The sequence below is a fragment of the Fukomys damarensis genome, unplaced genomic scaffold, assembly GCF_012274545.1.
Source record: "Fukomys damarensis isolate Sample0158 unplaced genomic scaffold, DMR_v1.0_HiC HiC_scaffold_5, whole genome shotgun sequence".
In the NCBI taxonomy this organism is placed as follows: domain Eukaryota; kingdom Metazoa; phylum Chordata; class Mammalia; order Rodentia; family Bathyergidae; genus Fukomys; species Fukomys damarensis.
The window spans coordinates 37781144-37795818 of NW_022900917.1; the positions used below are offsets into that span (position 1 = coordinate 37781144).

Here is a 14675-nt window from a genome sequence, read left to right on the forward strand (position 1 = left end):
TTTTTTTTTTTTTTTTTTTTTTTTTTTTTTTTTTTTTTGAGATAGGGTCTCACTATGTTACCCAGGCTGGTTTCCAATTTAGGATCCTACTACAGTAGCTCAGCCTCCCAAGTAGTTGGGATTATAGCCTTGCACTACCACATCAAGATCCAAAATCAGATTTAAGAAGACTTTAAAGATGTTTGCCCCACTGAGATAGGTTCGTTAAGTCAAGGTCAGGGCCAAGACTGGAAAAACTTGAGATCCTTGATATGAAATGAAGTCATTGGGATGGCTGACTAAAGCTTTTGGGTTTTTTTTTGGGGGGGGGTACCTGGGATCGAACTCAGGACCTTGCCTCTGTGAGGCGGAACCACTGAGCTAAATTCCTGGCCCTGGCTTCTCTTGACTGAAATTTTAGAGCTTGTAAAGGTTGCTCACTCCTCTACTATGGTGTTAGAATCCCTCCCTGTGAGAACATCTTAGTTGTCAGGTCTATACCTAGCTAGGTTTGGCATAACCCACCTATGATACACTGGCTCTACTAATGAGGAACAGTACTTACTGTACTCCCTAAGTGCCTGCGATGATTATTCAGTAGTTCCCTGCAGGACCCAGGGGAGGGTCCCTAGTACAGTTTTGTAGATGCTTGAACAAGGGGGCTGCAACATGATAAGGAAAAGTTTATTGCCTTTGGGACTTTCTCTTGGCCTGTGGACTTTGAACACCCCAGCAAGGTACCCTAGAAAATGATGTGAACTCCTTACTAAAGTGGATCATAGACAGCAGGAGGAAAACTGTCCACACTAAGCCAAATTGAATGAATTGCCATAGCAGATGGTAAAAAAAGGAATAAAAGTCTCAAAAAAAGTAGGCATGCTAGAATGAACATTATATGAGGTCAGAATACCCTAGAAGATTTTGTTCCAGGAGAAGCCACAGAGGATAGCTGATCACCAAGGCCATTAGTAAGATGTTCCTGAAATGGGCACTAAAATCATTAGGTTCAGTAGTAGCTGCCCTCTGCGGCCACAGCTGGTGCTGAGAGAGGCTTCCCAAAACTTGAGACCATTCCCTAAAGATGGGTGCCATTGTCCAGAATGTTGTGTATGCGTTTGAATTGGAGACAGCTATATGGGGGCATTGTCTCTACTAGGAAGAATTCATGGGTCCTGGAACAGTGGCTCCCAATCCAATGTGTTTTTGCCAGGGGTTACAGCAAGAATCCCATTGAACTACTATCTTTGCACTTTGATTAAAAAAGCCATCTTGATGAGTGTAATTGACCGTGATTTCTAGCTTAGGAATCCAGGCCACTGAAGTCAGTCTCATGGGTTTAGACTAGAAGAATACACTAATTTTACTTGAACATATTTTTCCTCAAGGTGTAACAGTAAAGTTCTTCAGTGATATTTCTAATTATGAATGTAGTTTATCAAAGGAATTTTTAAAGAACATTGCTTTCTTGGATGTAAGAAGAATGTGAATACATAAAACAAGAAAAAAATACCTCTGGAAATACAACTTAAGTCATGGCAATTTACTTTGAGCTTGAAGTAAGTAAGATATCTTTTTTTTAAAATCCCTAGTTGCTTGCGTATTGCTATAAATCAAGAATTCAGTGTTAATTAAACGAATGATTAAACCAATAAAACTTCCACTCTTTATGTCCAAGCATTGAATTTCTCACTTAGGCTCATTTCAGTGCTTTGGAATTAATGTAGTTTGAATTTTTACATGGCCAAAATGTTTTCTGTATTCACAATGCTGAAAAGAGAATTTCATGAGTTCCTATGTGCCTCTCAGAGATAGAAAGTGAAAATACTTTTTTGCTCAGTGGTTCTGCTGCCTGCTTTGCAGGCAAAATGTCCTGAGTTCAATCCCTGGTACCAAAAAAAAAAAAAAAAAAAAAATTATGACTTTGTTCAATAGAATGTTGCTGCATGTTTGATTAGTTTGGCTCAGCTTTTTTCCAGCAAGAACTAGAACGAGGCTAGAAAATATACTTTGGGGAAATAAAACTTTGCAGTCTGATTCTGATGGAGATCTGGTTTTGAGGATGACTATTATCTCATTTCCAAGTTTCTCCTAACAATTTCTAGAAGAGTGGAAGACAATGTTATTTTCAGCTACAGCTCAGGAGTATAAATGGTTGTGGATGAGAGTATAGCAAGGGAACAATCGCAGAGTATACAAAGTTTTATTCTCTTATAGAGAGTAAAAACAATTTAAACTAAAAATTTAGGAGAAATCCTACTTAGAATAAATATGGGATTTTAGTTGACAAAACTGTTTCAAGATCAGTAACAAATCTCACTAGTCAAAAGAAAATTCAGATTAGTTTTTGTTCTTGTTTTTAACTTTGTGGTACCGGAGAAGAAACCCACAACCTCCTGCATGTTAGCCATGATTTCCAGCTCAGAGCTAACCACTCAGCTATTGAGCTGCACCCCATCCCAGATTATTTTTAATGTTCCTAAACATCCTCACTATTCTGCACATTTTGAGCCAGATTTAGATCTTCTACTATGTCTATTTTTGATTGCAAGTAAAAGGGATTTGTTGGTTTATGAAAATAATCTCAGAGTGGTCCAACTTCTGAATAGCTGGAGGCAAGGACCCTAACCCTAAGAGGCTCTGTCTCCCACGCCCAAGCCTGATTAGCTTTATTCTACAAGTAGATTCTTCCCAGTAGTGGGCCAGGGCATCCTTGACAGCTCTATTTTCCCAATTTGGCAACTCCAAGAAAACAAAGAACTCTTTCCCAGTGTTTGTGTATTCACTTAGAGGAGGCTGTGGTTGGTTTTTTTGGGGTCTTAGGTTTGCACTACTTCTCAACCATCGCTAAAGCTGTGGAGGTGGAGTCTTGGCCAGGACTGGGTCTCTGTGACCAAGATTGATAGCTCCATCAGGACAGTGTGGTAAGGGGAGGCAGTTTCCCAATACACATGACCATGGGGTTGGAGAACTTTAAGGGGCAGAGAACATCTGCCTTCACTATTGAACTGTTTGAATTGGCCAGATGGCGGATGACAGATCTGAACTTGGATATGTACTAACCTAACCTCTAACCCATGAGGTTGTGTGTGAATATATAATCTCTGGGCAGTTGGAGGGATATGGCAGGGATACAGCTAAGGACAACAGCTAAATTGCATAGTGATTTGTTTTATTCAAGCCGATATTTATTTTTGGTGTGTTTTTTTGTTTCATTTTGGTTTTTTTTGTTTTTGTTTTTGTTTTGTTTTGTTTTTTTGGTACCAGGGATCCAAACTCTAGCCCTTGTACTTGGGAGGCAGGCAGCAGTCAAGCAGTGATTTAAAGTTAAAAATAATATGAAATGTAAAGTTCCCTCAATATGTTAAAATGTAAAACTAATTATGAGCTTATAGCATTGGATAAGAACGACATGGCAGTTATACTGGATTCATTTCCAGGCCCTAACAATTCAAAGACAAAAGGCTGGAGATGAAGTGATAATTTAAGACTACAGTAAAGCCTACAAAGAAGCTACCAGAAGTTCCTTAAACACATTTTAAAGTTGTGCCTATTGGATGATAGATCTTGGATAAGGTACATAAAACATAGGATGTTAGTTGAATCTTATAAGTTATTAAATATATGCTGAATACTGGAATGTATATAAGTTGTAATGGTGTACAAAGTAGACATTATTTGATTATTTTATTTTGTATATTAACCTATGTTTTATAAGAAGTTGAGTAAATGACACTTTTATGCTAAAAATCAATAAGCGAGAAGTAAATTCAAAGTTCTTCATATGTTAATTGAGATTTAAACTTTATATCCTTACTTTGCTTAGCATATATTTTGTTTAAAATGTTAAAGTGTTTCTGTACATATTGGGAATGTCACAAAAATGTCAGCTACCTGAAGTAAATTCCTGATGGTGATCAGAAGACACTCCTAAACATTTTTAATATTTGTGTATTTATTTATTTATTTATTTATTTATAGTACTTCTTAGGTAAGCACTGCACCACTGAGCTACATCCCTACTTGAACATTCGATTTGGAGATTTTATTTATTTATTTATTTTTTTGGTTACTGGGGATTGAACTCAGGTCCTTGTACTTGCAAGGCAGGTGGTGGAACCACTGAGCTAAATCCCCGGCCCTGGAGATCTTTTTCTTTGGCATCATTATATAAATTTTTTTTTCTTAAATAAGGTACAATTAATTAAAAACACAAAAGTGTTTTAGTATATCAACTAGATTAGTATTAATTTTACAAAAGAAGAAAAATAGGTGTGGTGGCGCATGCCTGTAGTTCAGCACTTGGGAGGCTGAGGCAGGAGGATCGCTATGAGTTTGAGACCAGCCTGGGCTACATAGTGAATTGTAGGTCATCTCAACTACATAGTGTCTCAAAATAACAAAAACAAACAGAAGAAAAATAACCAGAGATATCGCTAAGTTTGAGACCAGCCTGGGCTACATAGTGAATTGTAGGTCATCTCAACTACATAGTGTCTCAAAATAACAAAAACAAACAGAAGAAAAATAACCAGTTATTGTACAGAAAAATCATAAATCAGAAGTTGTCTTTTAAGGAAATGATTAGAATGCTATTTTTATTGTGTTTCAAGCAGCTTTGCCCATCTGAAAAGCCTCTTTTTTTTAAATAGCAAAACATTTATTGGTATATTTTAAACATACATAATGATAACACTCATCATAGGGAATTTGTACCTGTACATGATACATCCCACCTCTTTTTTTCCCCTTTCTCCCTTCTTTCAAGCCCCCTCCCCTCTCTATGTACAAAAGCTTTGTTTCCATTCTTTCCTTGTTTTCACTTTTTTTCTTGTCCCTTCATCCTTTCTCTCTCCCTTTGTTCTCCTTCCCATTTAAACCCATTTCCTAATATCTATTATACATTTTAGTTCTTATTTCTATTTTCAGTTTCTCACATTAAGAGAAACAATGATATTTAAACGTGTCCAATTTATTTCATTTAAGAGTATAAATCAGAAGTTTTAAAAGATGACTTTTCCCTCTGATCATCTTAACAAAACTAGTAAAATGCTACATGTACAAGAGAATAAAATGCAGATAAGTTTAAAATAATAAAACCTATCTATAATTCTCAGACATAACCTTCTAAGCTTAATCCTGAGACTAGGTGGGGTTTATAGAATCCCCCTATGTAGATGAAGCTGACCTTGAACTGGTGATCCTCCTGCTTCAGCCTGCTGAGTGCTGGGATAACAGGCATGTGCAACAATGCCTAGCTTAGACACACATATTTTTGTTTGATTATACACATAAATTTATTACTGAATTGAAATCAAGCGTAAGGAAAGCAACCACGAGTTATCACTACACATTTATTAGAATTAGGTGAGGGCCAGGGATTTAGCCTAGTGGTGCAGCTGGCTGCCTCAAAAGCACAAGGTCATGAGTTCGAGCCCCAGTACCAAAAAATAAAAAAGAGAAAAATTAGCTGAAATCTGGTGCAAGGACAACACCCGATCGGTGAAGATGTGGAGCAACAGGAACTCTCTCACTCAGTACTGGTGGGAATTCAGAATGTTGGAGACACTTTAGAGGAGAGTTTGGCAGTTGCTTACAAAACAAAGCATACTTTTGCTTTACGATTCAGTAATTTCATTCCTTGATATTTCTCCAAACAAGTTGAAAAACTTCATGTCCTTGCAACAACCTGCACCCAAATGTCTATAGCAGCTTTATTCATAATTGCTAAAGCTTGGAAGAAACTAAGATGTCTTTTAGGAGGTAAATGGATAAATTGTGCTGTATTAATATAATGGAGTATTACTTAGCATTAAAAAGAAGCCATAGAAGGATATGGAGGGTGAGCTAACAAGCTATAAAAAGATGTAGAAGAAACAATGTAGGCCAGGCATGATGGCTAACACCTATGGCTGAGGCAGGAGGATTGCTGTGAGTTTGAGGCCAGCCTAGGCTACATAGTGAGTTCAAGGCCAGTCTGAATTTCATTGCAAGATCCTGTCTCAAACAAATAAACAGAAACAAAAAAATTAATGTATATTGAGTTAAAACACCAACCTGAAAAGACTTTATATAATATATATAATATTATTTACATATAATTCCAATCACATGACATTCTGGAAAGAGGCAGAAATATGGAGATGAAAAGATAATTAGTTGGCAAGAGTTAGAAGGGAGGGATGAATCACTAGAACACAGAACTTTTAGGACAGTAGTATTACTTTGTACATCAGTGGCTACTTGTCATTTGCTTAAACCCATAGTATGTACAACAACAAGAATGCACACCACAGATAATGATAATATACTGTATCTTTCAAAAAGGTGGAAGATTGTAAATGTTTTTCATACCCTGTAAGTATGTACTTCTTTTTTTTCTTTTTCTTTTTTGAGATGGGAATCTCACTGCTTTCATCTTATTCTCCTCCTCCTTCTCTTTTTCCTGCTCTTTCTCTTCTTCCTCTTTCTCTTTTTTCTTCTGTCCTCTTCTTTTTTCTCCTTGCCTACTGGGGATTGAACCTAAGGCCTTTACATTAACTAAGCCCATTAAAAAAAAATTTTTTTTTTTTAAATTTTAAGACAGGATCTTTCTAAGGCATGAAGTTGCCCAGGATAGGCTTGAATTTATAGTTCTCCTTCCTCAGTCTCCCAGAGGTCTTGGATTATAGGCATGCACTAGTAGTATACAGCCGCATTAGTTTCTTTAGCTTTAAAGTTATTTATTTATTTAATTTTTGGAGACAGGGCCTTTTCAGACAGTTCAGGCTGGACTTGAACTCACTATGTAGCACAGGCTGTCCTCAAACTCACAGGGATCCTCCTGCCTCACTCCCAAGTACTGAGATTATAGGCGTGCTCCACCACAGCCACCTATTTTTAAAAATTTAACAGTTGTATGAGGTTGCTGAAAAATCTCAGTAGATGCACCTGTATACTTTGGTACACCAAAACAAACTTTCTGAGGCTCTTAGTATGTCTTTTCTCATTTTTAACTAACTGCAGCGTCTTTGCAGTGATGATGTTGTCTGAACTAGTCCCACTACCTGTTCCCTGTTGCATACAAGTAATTTTATTCCTTTCGTTCTAGCCATGTGGAATGTACTCCCCCACCATGTGAAGGTGTACCCTCTAATATACAGGACAAAATACTGTCCACTGGAACTGCTTTACTTCCTGTCCCTTGTGCTATCTGCCCTTCTCTTTCCTCTCCCCCCCCGCCTTTTTTTTTCTTGGTATTGGGGATCAAACTCAGGACCTTGAGTTTGCAAGGCAGGCGGTGGAACTACTGAGGTAAATCCCCCCCCACCCCATTTTTTGGATACTGGGAATCGAACTCTCAACCTTCTGCTTGCGAGGCAGGCAGGGTGCCACTGAGCTAAATCCCCAGCCCTTGCATGGATTTTGATTGGACTGTGTGTGGGAGGCACCAGAGTAGCACAACACCGCGCCTTCCCTTACACTGCTTGCCACTGTCACATAGGCATTTGAGCTTGAGCACTGCACAGTCCAGTCAAGCCAGGCATGATGGTGCACACGTAAATCCAGCATCCAGGAGGCTGAGGCAGGAGGATTGGCGGGAGTTTGAGGCCACCATATACTACATAGTGAGACCTTATCTCAAAATAAATAATTTTTTAAAATCACATAACATTAAAAGTATATGATCTTGTATGGTTGCATGACTACTACCTGTTTAGGATCGCATTTGGCCCTTAGGCCATGGGTTCTACTCTCCTAGTTTAACCTAATAAAGAAAACTTGCCTTGTAAGCTGTATTTGTTTTTAATTTAATTTTTTTGGTAATTCATTTTTACTGTGTATAAGTTATCAGTCCATGATTGGAAAAAAATGTTCTTGAGCACAGTTAGTTTGTGACAGTGTCCTCAAGTGCTTGGTAAGTGCTTTACTTATTTCTGATAGCATATTCAGTCAGAATATTTCTGTCTTCATTTGGGAAGCAAGACTCTTTTAATTGAATAGCTTCCTTTTCTCAACTTCATTTTCAAGTTGAGTATTTAAACCAGCTTTATAAGTAAGAAAGTTCTTGGCTCACTTAAATTTTCCCTTGATTTTAGATTTTCATTGGCCTCAATTTAACCAATGCTACCTCTATTTCTGTACTTCCTCTTCCCAATAGAGTATAGGAAAGAAAATAGATTTTAATGCTTATCAAAAAGTTAAAGAGTCACTTATTTTTAACTGTGTGTGTGTGTGTGTTGCTGGGAACTGAACCTAGGTAGGACCTTGGCATGCTAAGCACACATTCTACTACTGAGCTACACTGCAGCCCTGAAAAGTCAGTTTTTTAAAAAAAATTTTTAAATTTTTTTTTTAATTTTTTGGGTTTTTTTTTGAGACAGGGTCTCATTATGTAGTTGAGAGACTGAACTGGAACTCACTATGTAGCCCAGGCTGGTCTTGAACTCACAGCAATTCTCCTGCCTCATCCTCCCAACATCACGCCCGGCAGTTTGTTTTGTTTTTTTTTTTAAAGAAGCTGCAGATTTACTAACACTTTTAATTCCAGTTCTGGACTCTATCAAGGCTTAGATAGACTTTAGTCACAGTGAATTTTAAAGGTAAGAGTTATTTTTACCAAAGCAATGTGTTCATTTAACTTAAAATGTCAAAAATACTAAAAGACATAAGAAAAAGCAATACTCATAAGCCAGGTCTCTTCTTAAGTTCCATTTTAACTTTCCAGAGGCTTCCATTTGTACATCTTTTAGCTGTGTCTGATAAACTTGTCTATCTCTTTGATTAATTCTTCTTTTTAAATATTTAATTCATTTATTTTTCTAATAACTTGTTTTTTTTTATGGTAACTCCCTGCCACCCTTTGGTACTGTGGATTGAACTCAGGACCTTGTGCTTGTGAGGCAGGTGGTGGAACCATTGAGCTAAATAAATCCCTGGCCCTAGTTGGTAACTTTTTTTTATAGCATCCAATTCTTTTTTCAGGAATACAAAAAAAAAATTTTTTTTTTTGTACTAGGTATTGAACTCAGGACCTTGTGCTTATGAGGTAGGTTGTAGCACCACCAAGCTAAATCCCATCTGATACAATGTATTCTTTAAACTCTGAATAATAATTTTTTTAAAGCAAGCTCCTGTTAATTCCATTGTTTCTCTTTAATCCTAGCCTTTGTTATGGTCTGAAAGTTTATGTCACCCCAAAATTAATATATTGAAAAATTATCCTCAAAGCAGTAGTATTAAGATTAGAGATTTAGGGCAGGGAATTTAGCTCAGTGGTTCTGCCATCTGCCTGAAAAGCACAAAGACCCAAGTTCGATCCCCGGTACCAAAAACAAACAAACAAACAAAAAGATTAGAGATTTAGGAGGTGGTTAGGATGTGATGGCTCTACCCTTACCAATGGGATTAGTACCCTCAAAAAGAGGCCCAAGGGAGCTTGTCCATCCTTTGTGTCATGTGAGGACACAGCTGGAAGGTATTGTCTATGAAGGAAAGAGCAGGCCCTCACCAGACACTGATTATTCTAGTGCAGTGATGGCAAACCTTCTAAGATGAGTGCCCAAACTGCAGCCCAAAACCCATTATTTATTGCCAACACTGCCTTTAAACTTGAATACTGATGTTTTACTTTCGAAGAAAAAACAACTCAGACATTAGTATCTTTTGTCTTAAAAGAAAAATAACACATGTGCATATGTTTGCCACCACTATGCTAGTGCATTTATCTTGGACTTCCCGGCTTCCAGAACTATAAGCAGTAAGTGCCTGTTCTTTATACATCATCTGGTTTATGATTTTTTTTGTTTTTTTTTTTTTGTTTTTTGAGACAGGGTCTCACTGTATAGTTGAGACTGACCTGGAACTCACTATGTAGCCCAGGCTGGTCTCCAACTCACAGCGATCCTCCTGCCTCAGCCTCCCAAGTGCTGGGATTACAGGTGTGCACCTCCACACCTGTCCTAGTTTATGATATTTTTGTTATAGCGTCCAAATGGATGAAGGCAATCCTTTTCTTTTTAATTTCATTTTTAGACTCAGTCTTCATGTTAGTTCCTTTTTCCTAATGTATGGGAGACACTGAAGTTGTCAGTGAATGGGCAGTGCTTATTGACAATAATTTAAGATTTACTGTAGCAAGGGGCTGGGGATTTAGTTCGGTGGTTTTGCTGCCTGCCTCGCAAGCACAATGGACCCGAGTTCGATCCCTGGTACCAGAAAACAACAACAACAAAAAAAACAAAACAAAAAATAAAAAAAGATTTACTATAGCAAGAGAGATAGTAAGCCTGATTGTTGTTGCTGTTAACTCCCAAAGTCAGTATGTATCTATAAATTGTTTCTCTGTAGTTGGCAAGTTTCTCTAGAGACACTTTGGTCTCTTGCCTGATAGTCAGCTTGCCTGCCACACTTCCAGGAGGTGGGTAAGACTTTTTTTGTTGTTTTTATTTTATTTTGTTTTTTTTTTTGGTGTGGGGGACCAAACTTGGAACTTTGTGCTTGTAAAGCAGGTGGCAGAACCCCTGAGCTAAATCCCCAGCCCAGGACTTTTAATTAGGATAGAAAGCTGTGCTGCTGAAGATTTCTAAAAGCGCAGTGGTTTGAAGAACAATGTAGTTCTCTTTTGCATTAACTGTCAAAGTGGGGGTCTGTTTTCTCTTTGTCTGGGCTTTGAGGTATGTCCTCAGGGTAAGCTGCCCAGACCAGCATCATCAGTATCACCTAGAATATTGTTAGAAATTTAGATGTTCTGGCTATCTCAGATTTACCAAATCAAAACCTTTAGGGATGGTGCTTGGCACTTCACAAGCCTTCTCAGTGATTTGGATCCCTATTTAGGTTTAAGAACCACTGCTTTAGGGTGTTGTCCTTCTCCAATCAGTAAAACAGTCTCTCAGGCTAGCTCAGGTTCCAGCTCCAGGAAAGGGGAAGAGCAAAGGGCAGTTCAGGTCCAGGAATGTGTTTGTACTTATTCTTCGGGGAGAGCTTAGTCAGATGGTCACGCTAGCTGGGATAGGCCGGGGAATGGGCTCCCTGCCTGACATCTCACTTGCCCTGCAATAAGTCAGTTTTCATGGAGAAGGGAGAATAAATTTTGCTGGGCAATAAACAGCCAGAGTGAGAGAACAGTTTGGTTCAGACATCTGGTACAGTTCATCTTCACCAAATTCCCTGTTGTCAGTTAACTGCCTATAAAATATCTGGTGTTCCTGAGCGCTGGGCTTCTCTAGAACAGTTTCCTGAAGATAAACCCATCTCTTAAGGGAACTGAGCAATAGTGGCTGAACTGTATTGCTATGGGGGTAGAAATGAATCTAATGACTTCTTAGAGTTTTCAGTCAACTCTTACGTTGAAAGCCTACTACTGCTTTACCCGTTTACGAGTTCTATCTAGTGCCTCTCTGTTCCTAAACTTTGCCAGGATTCTTTTTGTAAAATCAGCTTGTTTTTCATTTTTGTTAGGCTTCAGCTTCCTTGGTCCGTGAAGCTATACCTTTTTTCTGCTTGTCTTTGTGTGTGCCTTTTAAATTCTTAGACTTCTCTCTGCTAGGCTTTCAGAGGAATGAGAGAAAAACGAATGTGTTCAGTCTGCTATTTTAAACTGGAGGTACCAATCTGAAGAAAGGGTTTCCACGTGTCTTTCACATTTAGGATAGAGATTCATATCTGGAAGAGAAAAGGAAAACACAATTATATGGAGAAGGTCATGGAGCAGTATAGTTAATGCATTATTTTAAGCTTAAATTTGAAAACTCATTGAAAAATGGCTTTGAAAAAGATAAATGTCGGACAGTACCGCCCTTTGATTCTATCTTTTAAGTGGGGGAGGTTTGCAGATTTTTCATTTCAATTATTTTGGATAATTTGGACAGACTTTACTACAACTACTCAACTGCAGACACATAAGCAGAGCCATAAGTAATATGAAAATGAAAAAAATGTGACTATTTTCAATAATTTTATTTAGAAAATAGGCTGCAAGCCACCTGTGACACACTGGCCATAGTTTGTTATCCTGTGCTTTGAAACAGTGACTCAGCTGGGCACAGTCGCACATGCTATAATCCCAGCAATTGGGAGGATGAGGCAGGAGGATTGCAAGTTTGAGCCCAGCCTGGACAATTTAGCAATTTAGCAAGACTGTCTCCTAAAACAACAAAAGCCTAAAAGACAAAACAAAACAAAAAAAGCATTGATCTTTATGTTTTAAAACCATGTCATATTTTCTATTTTTCTTGACTAATTTCTAATGAAAAGTCGGTCATCATCTTCCTCCAGGATTGCTTTTGGTGTTGCTTGAATGCGTCATTGATGGTTCTTTCAGGATAGTATTCTGGGGCCGGGGATTTAGCTCAGTGGTTCTGCTGCCTGCCTCGCAAGCACAAAGACCTAAGTTCGATCCCCTGTGCCAAAAACAAACAAACAAAACAAAACAAAAACAAAAAAGCCCAGATAATATTCTGGATTTGAGAACTAAGGAAGTGGAAACTAATAGAGAATGGAGATGAAGACCTATATAATATGATTACTTGATGATTAACAGTAGAGGGGGAAGTTAGCAATGTAATTATCTTACTTGTTTTACCAGAAATCTTGTAATTCCTACTTGAAATGTGCCTTCTGCTGTATCTACAGGCAAGGTTGTCTGCTTGACCTTCAGATGTGCCTTAGTGTGTCCCAAAATACGTTCCATGACTGGGCTCCCAGCCAGAGTTTCTTTTCTTTTTTTCTTTTTTTTTTTTTTTGGTTTTTTGAGACAGGATCTCACTATGTAGTTGAGACTGACCTGGAACTCACTATGTAGCCCAGGCTGGTCTCAACTCACAGCGATCCTCCTGCCTTGGCCTCCCGAGTGCTGGGATTATAGGCGTGAGCCACCATGCCTGGCTCCAGCCAGAGTTTCTATGGTTGCCTGCATTTGGGAATAGCATATCCTATCCCTTTCTTGGAGACTCATCTACACTGGAAGAAATCTGAGAAGTCCTGCAGAAAAGCTCAACTCACAGCTTCTTAGATGTGTTTAATCAGATGATCTTTTACCAACATAGCATCTGTTTATGTTCAGTGTAATGATTCCAGGGAATTGTGATACTGTACATGGTGTTCTGGATCAGGACTGTTTATGACCTTGTAGTGGAATCTATATACTCTCGAATTTCCATGCCTAACACTGTATTGCAGTCTATCTTTTAGACTGGTCTTTTATGTTGTTTTCTGACTTTAGAGTGTCCAAGGATAATCTGACAGTTTTATTGAGCCTGCTTTTTTTTTTTTTTTTTTTTTTTTTTTTTTTTTTTTTTTTTGGTACCAGGGATCAAACTCAGGACCTGTGCTTGCAAGGCAGACATGGCACCCCTGAGCTAAATCCCTGGCCCTATGCTTTTTGTTTTTTCAGTCCAGTCCTGGTAATTGGACCCAGAGCCTTCACACTGACCTACCACCCCATCCCCTTTTAATTTTTTTTTTTTAAATATCGAGACAAGGATTTGCTAATTAATCAAGTTGCCCAGGCTGAGCTCAAACTTTTGATTATCCTGTCTCAGTCTCACAGAGTACTGAGATTATAGTCATGGACCACCATGCCAGGCCAATTCTTATACTGTAGTTCTATCAGATACTGGAAAGAAATGGAAAAGTGTCACTAATGTGGAACTGAAACAGAAAGAGCCAGACTATTCTTGAGCTAGGGATATTGGATAAGACCTAAATGGTTTGAGAAAATTCAGTGAGCCTAGCAGCTAAATGACAGTGTGATCACTGTTTTGGGATTTCCTTTCACAAAAGCTACACCTAAGAGGCTGTATTCATGTCTGTCTCTGTCTATTTAATTTAGTTTATGTTTTTTTATTTATTTTTATTTTTTTATTTTTTATTTTTTTTTTGTACTGAGGATTGAACTTGGGTCCTTGTGCCTACAAGGCAGGCAGCAGAACCACTGAGCTAAATCCCTGGCCCTTATTTAATTTAGTTTAGTTTAGTTTTTGAGACAGGGTCTTGCTTTATGGTTTAGCCTGTCCTTGAACTATGTAGCCCAGGCTGGCCCCTAATTTAGCAATCCTTCTGCCTCAGACTATTGAGTACTAGGATTACAATCATCATGCCTTGCTATATTAATCATTTTGGACTGCAATATCAAAGTATCTTAAGTGAGTAATGTATAAAGAACAGAAATTTACTTGTTTTGGAAGCTGGGAAGTTCAAAGTCAAGGCATCAGCAGATTTAGAAGTTTTCTTGCTGCACTCTTACATGGCAGGAGAGCAGACTGGCAAAAGGGAGTGGCAGCTTTGTGAAGCTTCTTTAGAGAGGCTTTTACTACATAGCGCACACTGACCTCCAACTTGTGAGCCTCCTCCCTCAGCCTCCCAAGTGCCACCACTTCCAGCCTGAAGTGATTTATGGACATTAATCCCTTCTGGAGGGTAGTCATCATGACCTGATCACTTCCCTAAAGGCCTCAATTCTAAATAATATCACATTGGGGATTAGCTTCCAATACAATGACTTTGATGCATACTTTCAACCCACAGCAGGCCAACAGAGGTGGGATAGAGACCCAGTGAATCTTCTGATCATTCCTTTTTCTTCTGGCAGTAAAACTTTTGCGTACAGAGTTGTGAGCATTCAAAATTATATTTCCTGGGGCCCTGGGATTTAGCTCAGTGGTGCCACCTCCTGCCTTGCAAGCACAATGGCCCAAGTCCAATCTCTGGTACCAAAA

The 14675-nt window shown here is 38.4% G+C and overlaps 1 protein-coding gene across 6 annotated transcripts in view; it reads left to right on the top strand.

Annotated features, from left to right (window-relative positions):
* Positions 1-14675, top strand: part of LOC104861106 (ubiquitin-conjugating enzyme E2 W) — a 377455-nt gene that overhangs the window by 81913 nt on the left and 280867 nt on the right. The gene's annotated exons all lie outside the window — the stretch shown is intronic.